Source organism: Ascidiella aspersa, chromosome 5, assembly GCF_963924565.1.
Source record: "Ascidiella aspersa chromosome 5, kaAscAspe10.2, whole genome shotgun sequence".
Taxonomy (NCBI): domain Eukaryota; kingdom Metazoa; phylum Chordata; class Ascidiacea; order Phlebobranchia; family Ascidiidae; genus Ascidiella; species Ascidiella aspersa.
This window is the reverse complement of record NC_139451.1, coordinates 19,151,836-19,167,787: the sequence shown is the minus strand read 5'-3', so window position 1 is coordinate 19,167,787 and position 15,952 is coordinate 19,151,836.

Genomic DNA, 15,952 nt, shown 5'->3' with positions numbered 1-15,952 from the left:
ACAAAAAATAGCTTGCTTCGTCCTCAGTGGGTAATTGTTCAAAAAAGGAAACGTAAATATTTTTGAAAAACACAACGTCCAACTTGCAGTATAAACAAATGAAGGAAAAAAGTTAGCCTTGTGTGCCAGACATTGTCGTCTGATAGCAGTTCAGCATCAGCTATTTATAAAGTACAATGCCATTATCTAATATATTCTATAATTCAAATTGCATACGTTTTTGACGTTGGATTAATAAACAAATTCGCTGAAACTTGTTGGATTAATAAACAAATTCGCTGAAATTTTCTATGGCTTTTAATAGATTCCAACATTAAACAAGAAACGTCTTAGATCTCGTCGAACTTATGTAGTACCGTACATACGTTCTTTTGATGCCTCATTTTGTATCTCAGCAATCAGAAAACCGAAAATATTTGTGAAAAAGAGGAAAATGATCGAATGTTATATACCTGAAACACCATTACGTCATACGATATGACAAATTACTTCACATGCTGCGATAAACAACATTTAGGTATTGCCGCATTTGCAGGCCTTGGGTTATTTCGCTTTGCTTTATAATTTTCGGTTTTCAATAGTCGGAATTTCCCGAACAACTCGATCGCGACTTGTTGCTCTCATCCGAGACGAATTGTTATTTGTGTTACGCGGTCACTACACCAGTGCTCCGAAACCTTTTTTCACCTACGGCACACCAACAGAGCTAAAAAAAATTGGCGGCACACCTACGAAATATACGAAGATTAACAATACACAAAAAGGCAAACATACTAGGCATAGGTAAAGGAGCGATTAATGATTGAACGCGCCGTAAATTTGATGTATTACATTTTTTTTATGTTTTGAGTTTGCTATTTTACGTTCTTCCTAAAACAGGGGTCGGGAACCTTTTTAGCCAAGGGAGCCATAAAAGCCAAATATTCTTGGTTGTACTTCCATGAGAGCCATATAATATTTTTTAACATCTAGCAAAAAAAACTGAGCAGGGTCGTTTATCTTGTTGTCATTTAAAGGACAGAACATGCTATGCAACAAACTTGAATTAGCTAAGTTTGTACAACTTTAATTACAAAGTTTCGTTGAAAAAATAGGGGCTTTTGGATATTAAGGGACACCTTTAAACGGCATAACAGTCTCTAAAAACAAATAGAATTCGCGCGAAGCGCCGAAAATTTGCTACTATGTGCAAAAAAGGTAATATAAGGTTAGGAAAGCCGCCGTGGCCGCATCCAGTTTTAGTTGAGATCATGCTAAGAAAGAATGGCTTAGATTTTTCTGCAAGCAAAATTTCTTCATCAAAAGAGCCATATGGCGTCACAAAAAGAGCCATATATGGCTCGCGAGCCATAGGTTCCCGACCCCTGTCCTAAATATCTTAAGAAGGCCAATAAGGGACTCAAGCCATAAAACGAAAGTAAAACAGCACTACCTCGAGGTAAAACACAGTTCGCAATAAGACCAAAATAATATCTAATTGTCGTTAAAGCGTCTAGTTTGGAAAGTCCCGTAGGAATAAGACCTAAATAGATAGAATAAGGCCTATACAATATTTTACCTGACCTGAAACCCCACCCCTAATTCCATCACGAGCTTCACCTAACTCCAACCATACCTTTATTTCTAACCCAATTCCCATAACCCACCAATAACACCAAACAGGGGCAACAAGCCAATGCATATTCAAACTAAATGAGTCGAAGCGTCAAAACCAAATCATCCGATGCCAGACCAATGGCCACCGGTCGTCTAATACACTCTCACTATACAGTTCAAGCGTTATTTTGTCCATTTGAGCCGTATTCCCACGAACTTAGGACTTTTTCGACTGATTATAACTATTGAAGAGTGTCCATAAAACGCAAGTAACACACCTCCAGGAACGTCGCGGCACACCGTTTGAGGAGCACTGCAGTACCCCGTCATGGACACTTACGTAGATTTTATTACAGTTGACATCCGATACCAACGAGTGTTTAAAATAAGTTTATTATCAAAATGTAGTGGTTAAAAGGCAAACATATTCAAGAGCGAAATACACATTACATCGCCTTAAATAGGATTATACAATAATTGCCGTAACTATATCTTTTATTAATTTAACAATTTAGCACAGTGGTCAGTTACAGATAAGATGTTTTAACCGGAGCGCAACAACCTTACTATAAGTTTAATTCAGAAAATAACTTAACAGTAAGTAATTTGTATATGTTAACTCGTTTAAATTGTGACGTAATATTATACTGCGTCTTTTTAAGTTTCCTTCATTTATATAAGGGTAAAAACAAATATGGACCTTAATTAAAAGCATGAACAATTCAATGATTATCCGTACTGAACTGGGCTTTCGGGGGAATTTCGCAAATGTAAAAAACATGTTTGTTAGAACGGTCTTGTCTGTGAATCATACGGAATAGCAGTGGTTACGTGGACAGCACGTCACTAAACCTAAAATTAGGAAAGGCACAATATGGCGCAAAAAGAATCAGCGAAGATTATTTTCTTGAGCTATAAATTGAGTTCACCGCTAACGACAGATTTCCGTTATTATAAAGCAACTTAAATAAGTGAAAGGAAAATATTTTTTGCAATTTTGAGAGATGATGTCACGAGGTTACGTCATAACATGACGTCACAAACCAATAAACTTAAGTAACCTGAAATTGTCGTTCAATCACGTGATCAAATATATACAACTGAAATCTTAGTCAAAATATAAAAAAGTAGATGACGAAGAAGCGTTTGTGCTAAACAAATTTATTTATTGGGTTTACGTTACCAAAATAATAATTTAGGAGAATACGTAAGGTTAACCGTATTAACCTTACAAAAGAATATAAAATTACTTGATATAACTGTAAAAAATATTTTGGCACGCAAATATGTGAGAGCTCTTGACCCCGTCGTTCTAAGGATGCACAGATATCACGTATGAAAAAAACTGTCGAAACTGTCATTTTAGAAAGGGCGATTCACGTTTCGCGCTACGAACACAACCGTATAGTTTTTGCAATTTCGTTATGGAAATTTACACAAAGTTAGTTTAGGGACATGGCTTGGTGAAAAAGTAAGATATTGTTCTCCTGGAAGGCGTACCGGTTATAATTCGTTACCAAACCTTGTTCTGGACAATTCCGATGTTACCCCACCGCCCATATAAAAATAAGCATTACCTGAAAAGTAAACTATATGCAATTTATTGTATACGTGGTATGCATGAGAACTAGTTGCTGCAATTTGTTTTTTGTTGAGTTGACTTTGTTGTTGCAAAGCTACATGAGCTTATACTATATTCAGCCTTAATGTATTGACGCCTAAAAATGTTTGTCGGAATTTTTTAATGAGTGCAGAATTAGCAATACAAGGCTAAGACGTTAATTATCATCCTGATATCTATGTATATACCAAATTTTAGTTTAAAAAACACTGATTTAATTTGATAATTACTGTGCGAGAACCCGATGTTTTGTAAATATGTCCAGGTAAACGCAAAGTTCTCTCACAGGATTAGACTTTTCCCGCCCACATAATCACGCGATGTAGATCGTAACCAAAACCTCTGACATACGAGCGATCGACAATGTGCTTTCCCGAGTTTAATATAGACACAGAGGATTGATCAACCGCAGCAAGATCACTGAAACGACAGATCATTCCTTTCACAAAAAGTCAATGGTTCTCCATCTTTTTCAGCTGTGGCAACTAATAAAATAAAATAGCGACAAACTTTCTAAAAAACATGTAGGTTTAACTCTGGATAACTTTTGTAAGTTTTAACTCTGGATAAGTTACACGACCCTACATTATATTAAATGATTTTTGGTGAAATCACGGTGGTACGTTAATTTATTCTAAACTAACTTCAAAAGATTGGGACTGCAAAACGCCTGCAGCACAAATTTAGTAGGATTGTTCTTATTTTGAAAAAATTTTTCAAAAGTTACGTTTATAGAACTGTTTCCCGTGGTTTGAAGTTTTGTAAACCGAGCTTAATGTTTTGCAGTAATTCATCGATTTTCGGTAATTCGCCTGTTATAATATTTTGCCAATTCCGCTGTAATGTGTAGAAATGTAAGCAAATTCTTCCAAATAACCATTTGTCATGAACTAAAAAGGCTTAGACTAAATCTAACTGTTAGACAGCTGCCAAAGAATCGGTTTTTTTACGCGTAAATCGTAAAACGCTGAATCAGGCATAAAACTCGACCTAAATTGAACTAAAAACTTGAAAAAACTTTTTAGGTAAGCTATTCAAATCCGATCTTAGTTTTAATTTTGTTCTTCTTTGTTGAAGGTGAGTTGGGATCTATTGAATTGTTTTGTTAGTTGGTTCTTATGTGTCGTGCAATGGTAATTTGGTAATTAATGTTTTTCGTATAAAATCAGTAGCCTCATGCAATTTTTTATTTTTTTTTTTTTTTTAAACCGAGCCCCCCTTTTTTTTTTTTTTTAATAGCTCTCAACTTAGCTTCAACAAAAAAGATCAAATTATTGCAACATTTTTTTACATGCGACAAAGCTAAGATCGGATTTTAATAGCTTACCTCAAAGAATTTTTCAAGTTTTTAGTTTGATTTAGGTCGAGTTTTAAGCCTGACTCAGCGTTTTACGCGTAAAATACCGAATCATTGGCAGCTGTATAAGAGTTAGATTTAGTCTTAGGCTTTTTAGTTCATGACAAATATATATCTGGAAGAATTTGCTTTTATTTCTACACATTACAGCATAATTGGCAAAACATCATAACAGGCGAACTACCGAAAATCGATGAATTAGTGCAAAACATTAAGCTCGGTTTACAAACCTTTAAACCACGGGAAACAGTTTTATAAACGTAACTTTAAAATTTTGGAAAAAAACCTACTAAATGTGTGCTGCAGGCGTTTTGCACTGCCAATCTTTTTGGAGTTAGTTTAGAATAAATTAACGTATAACCGTGATTTCGCCAATACTCATTTAATATAATGTAGGGACGTGTAACCGTTTTAATGGCGGGTCAAGTTCGAATTTAAAATGGCGATGCGCGTTTTTTATTTTATTAGTTGCCACAAGCTTGAAAAGATGGAGAATCATTGACTTTGGAATGCTCTGTCATTTCAGTGATCTTGCTGCAGGTGATTTTGCAATCCTCTGTGTCTATATTTAAACTTGGGAAAGCACATTGTCGATCGCTCGTATGTCAGAGGTTTTGGCTACGATCTTCATCGCGTGATTATGTGGGCGGGAAAAGTCTAATCCTGTGAGAGAACTTTGCGTTTACCTGAACATATTTACAAAGCATCGGGTTCTCGCACAGTAATTATCAAATTAAATCAGTGTTTTTTAAACTACAATTTGGTTGGCTAAAAATAAATGACCTCTTTTTTTGCTAAATATACATAGACAGCTGAATGATAAGTTAACGTCCAACCTTGTATTGCTAAATCTGCACTAATATTAAAAAAAATCTAACAAACGTTTTAGGCGTCAATACATTAAGGCTGAATATAATATAAGCTGATGTAGCTTTGCAACAACAAAGTCAACTCAACAAAAGACAAATTGCAGCAACTAGTTCTCATGCATGCCACGTGTACAATAAATTGCATATAGTTTACTTTTCAGGTAATGCTTATTTTTTATATGGGCGGTGGGGTAAGATCGGAATTGTCCAGAACAAGGCCCGGTAACGAATTATAACCGGTACGCCGTCCTGGAGAACAATATCTCCCTTTTTCACCAAACCATGTCCCGAAACTAACTTTGTGTAAATTTCCATAACAAAATTGCAAAAACTACGGTTTTGTTCTTAGCGTGAAACGTAAATCGCCCTTTCTAAAATGACAGTTTCGACAGTTTTTTTGACAGTGTTTTTTTATACGTAATATCTGCACAGCCTTAGAGCTAAGGGGTCAACATCTATAAAAAAAAGTGTGTGTCAAAGTATTAATTAATACAATTATATCAAGCAATTTTATAATCTTTTGCGAGGTCAAACGTCACGTCTCCTCCTAAATTTTTATCTTGCAAACGTAAACCTAATAAATGAATTTTGATTGGCGCAAACACCTTTTCACCTTTTACTTGAATATTTATTTAGATTAAGATTTTAGTTGCATATATTTGGCCAAGAGATACAACTATAATTTCAGGTTTCTTAAGGTTATTGGTTTCTATGACTTCATGATTGACACTGTTGGTTGGGATTATTCTTACGCAGCATTAAGAAATTATGGTTTTGGAAATAACCTAAAAAAACGGATAAAATGTTGTTATGCGGATCCTACCTGTAAAACACCTAACAACTTTTGTCGCGCGAATTTGGTGCTTGCTAACCAAATAAATTAAATTAGGTGGAGATATTTTTGCACAAGTTTTTGAAAGCTTTGTCAGTGTTTAATTTAGTTGAAATATACAATAATCTATTTATCATGCTAAATTGTTGAAATTACTCAGTTCAGTTGTATTTGTAATAAATAGGGCGATTATTTTCTGACTCGTCAAAAAAAGTCAAAATTTTGTCAAAATTATTTCAAATGAAAATCGATTAAAAATACATTTGAATTGCTTATAAAATTAAAAAAAAAGTTTTAAACAACTTTTGAAATTGTCTTAAAAAAATTAGTTTTGAATTAAATTCAATGAGATTTTAAGTGTATTAAATCTTTACTAAAGTAATATTCGATATACGCGAGCCAGCAGAATCAAAAACGGTTGACGACGGCAAGACACAATGCAGCACTTCAAACAACAATATATTGTTTAAATCAATGTTTATCTAATTGGCCAAAATTTTGTCAAAAAAATATTTTTTTAGGTCAAAATTTCTCATTTATTTTTTGGTAAAAAAATAATCGCCCTTAGAGTAATAAATAATCATTTTATTTAAAAAAACTATTATAAAGTACCTTCTTTATAAAGTTTGGAATCAAACAGACAAATCTGAAAATAAAATTTCTGCAGGGAAGACTTAATTATGCGTGCATTTAATAAACTTTTAATTATGATCTCAGTTGTGATTCAGCTCACACCTAATAATAAGTAGTTTTGCTTGTCTTATTGAACTTCATGATATGCGTTTGTTTTTTGTACGTGACCAATTAAACAACATAAAATAAAAAAATCAGCAAAACGACAACAAGTTAGGACATTTTACTAAATTATTAACATCAGTACAATATTATTTTGGAGATTCTTTACCGAAAAGGACTTATTTTTTTTATTTGCCTCATGATGATTGCAGTTGTATGTACATTTGAAACTAATAAAAAAATTTCATTGTCCTGGAGTGAAGTTGTTTTACGAAATATAGGTTTCTCTGCCGTGACGGAAGACTTGAGTTCTGTAGCTATAATATTTTGAGAAATGCCTGATTTTTTAGCCAAAAGTACAAACGTGCAGGATATTCTTTAGGGCTCAAGGCTATGTTCAATTATTCGGGTAATTAGTTTTTTAAGTAATTAGAAATAAAACTGATAATTTACAATAGTTAAAGTGAAATAAAAAAGAATATTAGCTTCACAAAAGATTCGACGTCAACAATGCGCGAAAATACCTAGGTAAAAAGCACCGATACCCATTGTCGCGACTGTTCATCTGACTTAAGCAACGCCTCTAGTGGTGGTAACTATCCCATTGGTAAAGGCATCTCTCGGATTAAACAAAGAAGAAGCAACAATAACATTATTGAATGTTAAGATAACATTTATTGAATGTTATAAGGTTAAAAAATATTTCGCTTTTCGCTTGGTTTCTCAGTCGTCAAAAACAAACGTGCTTACTTTTAATGTAGAATGTCCTCCTTAAAAGCAGGGCATTGTGACGTAATACGAACGGCTGGTCGTAAACACCAAGTTTAACGCCCACAAAAAATAATGTTAAATACTATAGTTAAGACACTAATTTGTGACACGAACAGTCGAACACTGCAGATCGAACTGTAAATGTGTGCGACTTTTTAGTTAGCTCTAGTGATAATAATAATGTTAATGATGTGGTAGTGATGTAATGGTTGTACTTTTCTAAGGTGATTTAACATACGCGTGAAATCATTTGGCGTGCCACAAGTGGCACTCGTGTCAGGGGTTACCGACCCCTGATGCACAGCACTTACAATTAACTCTTCTTGAGTTGTTTGCCAATGGCAATAAATGTATGTGTTAGTTTGCACAACCGGAAAACTAACTGGATTAATTATTAATACCGCAAATGCCGTTCGGCGGTGTTGTCAGGTTATGCAATACGACAATATACAATCAGTTTTGTCGGGCGTTTGAGTATAAGCCTCGGTAAAAACAGCTTAGATCTAATAGAAAAACGTAGTGTATCATAACCGACAAGAGATCTAAAAACAATTTTTCGCTAAACCTGTTAACCTTGTGCATTTAGTCTAATATTAGCATTTAGGTAAATTGTATAATGCTAAATACTGGATTATTTATTTTACTTGTTAAAGGTGGTCCCCTTGAATCTATGGAAAATAACACTTATTGAACTAAAATGACTGACATTTGACTATATACTGTGGTTTTGTGTTTCTCGTATTTTATTACGCCAAATTTGTTTGGTTTAGATAATATACGACATGGTGTTTTCAAGACGCAAATTGACCAATAGCTTAGCTATTTTACGACAATAATTAGTTAGTGGATTTTAAATTGTTTTGTATACATTTTGTGTTCAATCGAGTTGACAAACACAAAATCGTTAGGCCTGTGGCCTACACGCTCTGGTTGGTTTATGCCAGTGGTTCCCAAACTGTGGGCCATGGACCAGCAGTTAGCCATGAGACTACTTAAAATGGGCTATAGATCTATTTAAAAACATTGCAACTACACATTTTGTTTTACTATAATAGTTGTTAACATATCTTAAATGTCTTGTGACTGTGCGAGTTGTTTAACTTTAGCAGATTGATCAGAAACTTAATTAAAGTTCCATTTGTTGTTACTTGTTAGACAAATGGTATCAAGGAATAAAAATGTTTGTAATAATCAATATGCACTTGTCATAATAGGGGTGGAAAAATCGATGGGAACCATTGTGATAGATGTGATAGATGTATTTATTCGGAACATCGAACGCAAAAATAAAACAATAATAGAAACACACAACTACGAAAATTATGATTCTGAGATCCCAAGGGGCAGCGAAAGACCGTTAAGTACATCGGTGCAAGAAGCGCATGCGCAGTAAACTGCGTTAGAATCTGGTTAGTGGTTACCACTAGCACGTCCCACACTGCACGTAGCCCCGCGGAGACTGTAACAAAAAACATACTGACAAATTTTATCCCAGACTGGAATTCCGAAATAGTGTCACGAGTAAGAATTATATGAGTTCGTATCACTGTCATTCGATTAAACACCAAAATTAAACACCTGAAATGGGCGAAAATGTAACATGTTTAAAAATAAACGTGTTTAAATTTCAGGTGTTTAGACGTTTTGCCGTTTATTCGGCCAGGTGTTTAATGCTAGTATTCAGTGTTTCCAAATCAATTCCACAAAATTTCATTGGGTAAACCATTTTATTGCGCGAAAAAGGTGAAAAACAACACAAAAAGCTTAACACAGTGAAAGTTTCGAAAAATGCAAAACTTGGAAAATAAAACTATACATTAAAAATTGAAGAGCTTATATTAGAAATGAAAAGAAGTAGGAAAACGGAAAACATATATAATACACAAAATAACATGTTGGAATTGGATACAATGAAAGTGTTTACGCAAACAAAAATATATCTGCAACAAAAATTAAAAAAGAGAAAAAGTTAATAAAAACAACAAAAAAAGATATATAGGTTTTAATATTTATAATTTCTATACTTGGCAAATTTTTCAAGGTGGGGTCTTTAGTGGGTTGTTTAAAACCATACTGGGTATGTGATAAACAGTAAAAAAAACAGAACAAGTTAAAAAAACACAGAAAAGGAGATATTTTACAAAGTTGAAACCCTTTTTATAATATTTATAATTGCTATGCTTGGCAAATTTTCAAGGTGGGGCCTTAAGTAGGTGGTTTAAAAACATATAAACACAAGAACAACAGGGTGGATAACTTAAATCCTGTGTATGTTAACAGGCTTGAATATCAATGAAAATATAACTAAACAATTTGTTCAACAAGTGTTGTTCTTCCACAAATTTAATGTCCATTCCATCCACTAATATACAAATGCAGAAATGCTGCTGTGCCCTACAAAGGTTTGCCCAATAAAGGCCTTGAAGAGCTTTTCTATAAGACGAGTTGAGCATGGCTGCCTAAAAAATAACATTTAGATCAATATAATATACTGCAATAATTAAATTATACACTGTCACTGAACAACTTTTTTTTTTACTTGCTAAACATAGTAAAATTTTCAAGTTACCGACTAGAACCACTACAAGTCATGTAATAAAAATATGTTATAGTCTGTCATTAAACACCACAAAAACATATTATTATGACTTGTACTAAGTTTGTGGCAATGCATTCTTTAAGCATAGCATTGAGAAATGTATTATTTATGTTACACTTTAACTGAATGACAGTGCAATGATTGCGAAGCAAGTTCATTTTTATTGTAATTGATATCTTCATAACCCACTAAAATTAAAAAAAAGGTTCACCCTACTTTGAAAACAAATTAAATCATTAAATAATTTCATACAAAAAGGTAATATGTGTTCCAGATTATTGTATTGGACATTATGTGCTATTGAAATTTGTGCTTAAACTAGTGATACACAATCTAACCCAAAAAAGTTGCCCATTACTGGGATATGCAGACCAAACATTAGACACAACACATGCAAATTAAATGTATTTACCACAAATTTAAAAATTGGATAAATGACTTAAGATGAAGAAAAAGAAAATTTGAGTTTTTTTACCTTGTGATCTATACTCTTTTGTTGATTTCCACTTGAACTTTGTCACAGACTTTTATTTTCCCATCTTACACTTTGCAGTTAAAATTCCTGTAAATAAATAAAAAGGTTATGTAAACTATATTTTATTAAAGGTCCAGTAGCATTCCAAAGTACTACAGATTAAATTTTACATTTAAAGCTTCAAAGTAAGATTTAAACAATGGAAATGTAAACCGAGAATCAGTTTGTTTGGATGTTATAAATTGATAAATATATTTCGCTATTAAAATCATCGTCAGTATCTGAAAACATAACACAACATAAGTCAAGAAGTACGCTAAGGAAATATCAAAGTTGAAAGATTTTTTTAGGCGTAACACATATTCAAGTACCTCAGAAATTTTATAGAGATTGAAAAAACATCAAAATTGGTGAAAATGTTGGAATAATATTTACCATATTTTTTACATATTCTATGATGAAAGGTTCTAAGCAAAAACTTATATATTAGTCAATTTTGAAAAGCAATAGTTCTCCTCGCTGGCCGCTACATACTAAATAAAAGCCAAATGTGAATAAACTATATTAATGTAAAATATGTAAGTAAAATTTACTTACATTTTTAACTTTAATCGTCCATGAGGCAAGTAATTTTTGAAGTCGAAAAGAGCAATCGGTTGGCTGTCATTGATTGCCCTGAAACAAAGCAGTTAATCCTTTCATAAAGTGTAAAGCAACAAATCATCATGAAATAGTCTTTACAACTTTCATTGCTTTTGGATTTATGAATGAAATACCTAAATTCTGAAACAAAAATCCAAATTCAGTCACTTCGTTTTCCAAGACAAGGCTTTTGTAACATACATTTTAGATTCTAAACCTGACAGTCTTGCACAGCTAATAAAACATTATTACTACACATTTATCAAAAAGCAAATTAAAGTATATATGTCACCAATATACACTTTATAGTATTTGTTTAACATAAATGTTAGTAACTCGAAAGCCAAATATACGCAAAACCGGCTTTAACTGTAATGTATAACTTGTAAAAGTTCTAAGCTTTTTTTTCTGTTTGACGTTTTAATATCCCGCGTTCGTCACAGGCCAGTGCGTTGTTCAGCGGACCGAATCAATTTCAAATACCTTATAACTTTATTTATTGAATGAACTTTATATGTACACAGAAAATTGTCTTGAAACAAAAAATAATTACTATAATTAGTTAAAATATATCGTAAATCGAACACTTAATAAAGAATACTTACTGTTCGTCATATGTCAAACAATTTATTCTTGAAAAATATACAAGCTTCATGGCGATACAGCTTTTCTCTAGAAAAAATCCATGCCGTAGATTGTTTTCATCGCGCGTATTTTTATTGCTGGCCCAATTGAAGTGGGTCATGGCGGCACAAGACCGCACAGCCTCGAGTTTGTACTTTGGTACAAAGCTATAGGCAAGCTACATTAATGAAATCATATATTGGATTTAATGGCGCGTTAAGCACACTAACCCGTATATTTATAATTTTAACATAATGCCAAATAGGCCGAACAGATGTTAAGTTAGGAAACCATGATTTAAGTAATTTTGTTTATTGTGATCTGTTACGACCATATATGCTAACTTGTTAAATATTTGACGAAATCGATAGACGCAATCGTACAAAAAACAACCGCTCAGTGCTTTAAAATAACAATACCTCTCTCAACAACGTCTCATCACATCAACATAAATGGCTTAAGCTATAACTTTGCAAGAATGTATCGAACTAAACATGTCTAACAATCAACATGTTAAAATATCAAGTGTTTAATCGTCAACATGTTTAAAATCGTTAATTGTGCTTAAAATCTCCCAATATTCTATGTTAAACACGTCAAAATATCAGGTGTTTAGCATAAAATCGTTCAGGTGTTTAGAATTTAAACATCAAAATTCAAATTAAACACAAAGGTGTTTAAATTAGGTGTTTAAGTGTTTAGATTTTAAACGTGCTTAGACCGTTTTGGTGTTCAAATTTAAACACCGTTCTGACAGTGAAGTGTTATTTATAAAATAAATCGTGTGCCACGGCTGCATATTCTAGCCAGTAGCATATACACTTCATATATGCTTTTCCTTTTTCAACCAATTTCTGAGTCCTCTCGAATCGCATAAATGCGAAAATTGTGAACCGAGGTACTTTTGAAGCGCATATAATAAACAAGTGGAGTATAAGCCAGTCAATTTACATGTTTAATGTATGTTACTCTACACATAAACTTACTTGGTTGAATATACTAAACCTAATCTTGGTAAAAGGTAGCGTGGCGTTAAGGAATATCTTACTAAGCTCTGACGTACACCACCATGATGCTTTCCTAGAACTAAAAAGGCCACCAAATTGAGGCTTCGTTCCAACGGGACATAACATATAATTTTTCTTAAAAAAAACATTTTTAACAAAAGGGCCAGTTAAGAAATGTAATGCTTACAGGGGGGCCGCACACTAATTCATATTTTCCAGATTTTAATAGAAAAACTAATGAACTACTAGGCTGCAACTCGGCAGTTTTGTCAGGGCTGTCTACTTGTGGATTCGGAAATAACTTTTCCTAGAATTTTTAAATGAAGCTTTTCTCGTACGAATCGCCTCAGTACAATTTAATTAACAGCCTTAATTCAAAACCAGCTGTTAAACATAACATCTCAGTCAACATGTGTGGCAAAAGTCTCTTACACCTTGACCATACCAGACAAGTGCAATTGTTGCAAAACATATATTTATCATAACAACCAAAGGCGCCCGCACGGGGGGGGCAAGGGGGGCACTTGCCCCCTGGAATTTTAAAATGCGATTATTAGTATTATTTGTAAGTGTAAAATGTATATCACTTATAAAAAAAAATATTATACATTATCCATCGCCCCCAGTGGCGTATCCAGGGGGGCGGGAGTTATTACCCCCTCTTTTTGTAAGTGATATTATCGTTTTTTGTTCGCTTTTGTCATGGTTTAACAAACTGCTAGAAGCGGCGTGCTTTTTAAGTAATTGGGTCACGCATCTTAATCTAATGCGAAATCAAAATCGAGCGCAAAACGCCGTTTTTCGTCTTTTGTTTGGTCGACCGTAAAACCTGAATAGTTTTTCTCTTTCCTTATTTGTTTAGGCTCAATAATTAGCAAGGGTGCATTCGACAACTGACAACGCTAAGTTAAACCTTCTTTCTTTTTTCTTGCTAAAAAAACGTTAATTTAGGCGCAGTATGTTTATGTTCCTCGCTGTTCGGTCTCTGCGCTAATATCCGATGTTAGTGTAACATCGACATTTGTTTAACTGAAGCAGATTCTTAAAAGGAGGTATAATGGTGACTGTCGTGCAGGTTTCAAAATCTACATTTTTAAGTAATGATAGTTAACGCAAAATTATGCTCTTTAAGCCGATTTTGAGACCACGTGCTAAGTGTGCAATGGACACCACTTTTTCCCCCTCAACCACAGCTTGTAATTTAGCTGACTTGGCACACAGCTCGGCGCAATTGTTGCGATAAACATGGCATGATAACACCCGGGAAAAACGCTGTTTGTTTGGTATTGCAGGTGGTGAAAGGCGTGCTTGTAATTTAGCGCTAGTTCCGTTCATGGAACGAACTTGAAAACTGCGCTGCTGATAGTCGAATTATGTATGATTCTACCACAATTAATCACACATATTTCACGGTATTTTATTTATTTTTATTTTTTCGCCTGAAGTTAACGATTGATTGCACACTGTGGTTTAGCAGTTGGCGCCAGACAGGATTGTTAACGACGCACGTGGTCGCTTTGCGGGACGTATTTGGGTGTTACTGATTAGTTTTTTTTATGACGTCTTGCAATCACCATTCAATGACGTCATACTGTAACGGTTTTATGACGTCATTATTCATTAACGTCAGACGAAAAATAGGGGAATTCCCTAAGTTAAAAATTCATGACCCTCTTTGATTTTCTGGTTACGCCCCTGATTGCCCCCCCTGGAAAATTTTCTGCGGGCGCCCCTGTTAGCAACTTGACACAAGTAAAACTTTATAAATGAAGATTGTTTTGTAATAGATGCTTCCCATTCGAGTTTAACTGCATTAGTGTAGCGGTGTAGCCTATGGGTTACATCGCACTTCTAAAAGTCACAACATGGTGCACACTCATAGCCTTATTTGGGGAAAAATAGCTGGAAAAAGGTGAAGGGCCGCTCAAAAAATGGAAAGGGGCCGCACGTTGCCCACCCCTGTCTTAAGGTAATGAAAGTCGTGTCTCCCTTTGTCAGCTTTGCCTGCATTGGGATTTGTCATTGTGCCTTGTGTACACGCATGTTATTGTCGGTATGCGTACCACGAGGTAAAATAATTATAAAAAATACAAAATCTCCCAGTTGAGAGCTTCTCTTTGTGACGTCACAAAGGCGGTAAAAACAGGAAATTGTGGCGCCGCTTGATGGAGGTGCTTATTTTTTATTCCGGGAGTCCAGCGTGTGTTTGAAAAGCGTGTGTGCAGGATTGTAAAGTTTAAAATGTGAGAGAATGTAAGGCGAACACGAATTGAGCTATTTCGAGGCATGTCATTTTTCCCTGAAGCCGTGTACTCCGATAACTCTTTAAAATCGTTGCCAGTTTTGTTCCTTTTTTGTACGAAAGTCCTTAGTTGCAGGAAAGTTCGTCTTCAGGGAGCCAAGTTTTTGTTTTGTTTTCTTAACGCAATTTGATAGCTCCCAACTTAGCTTCACAACAAAGCTCAAATTATTGCAACAATTTTTTACATGCGACAAAACTAAGATCGGTTTTGAATAGCTTACCTCAAAGAATTTTTGAAAGGTTTAGTGCGATTTAGGTTAAGTTTTATGCCTGACTCAGCGTTTTACGATTTACGCGTAAAAGTACCGATTCTTTGGCAGCTGTCTAAGAGTTATATTTTTTCTTAGCCTTTTTAGTTCATGACAAATGGTTATTTGGAAAAATTTGCTTACATTTCTACACATTACAGCGGAATTGGCGAAATAGTATAACAGGCGAATTACCGAAAATCGATGAATTACTGCAAAACATTAAGCTCGGTTTACAAAACTTCAAACCTCGGGAAACAGAAAGGATTTTTTT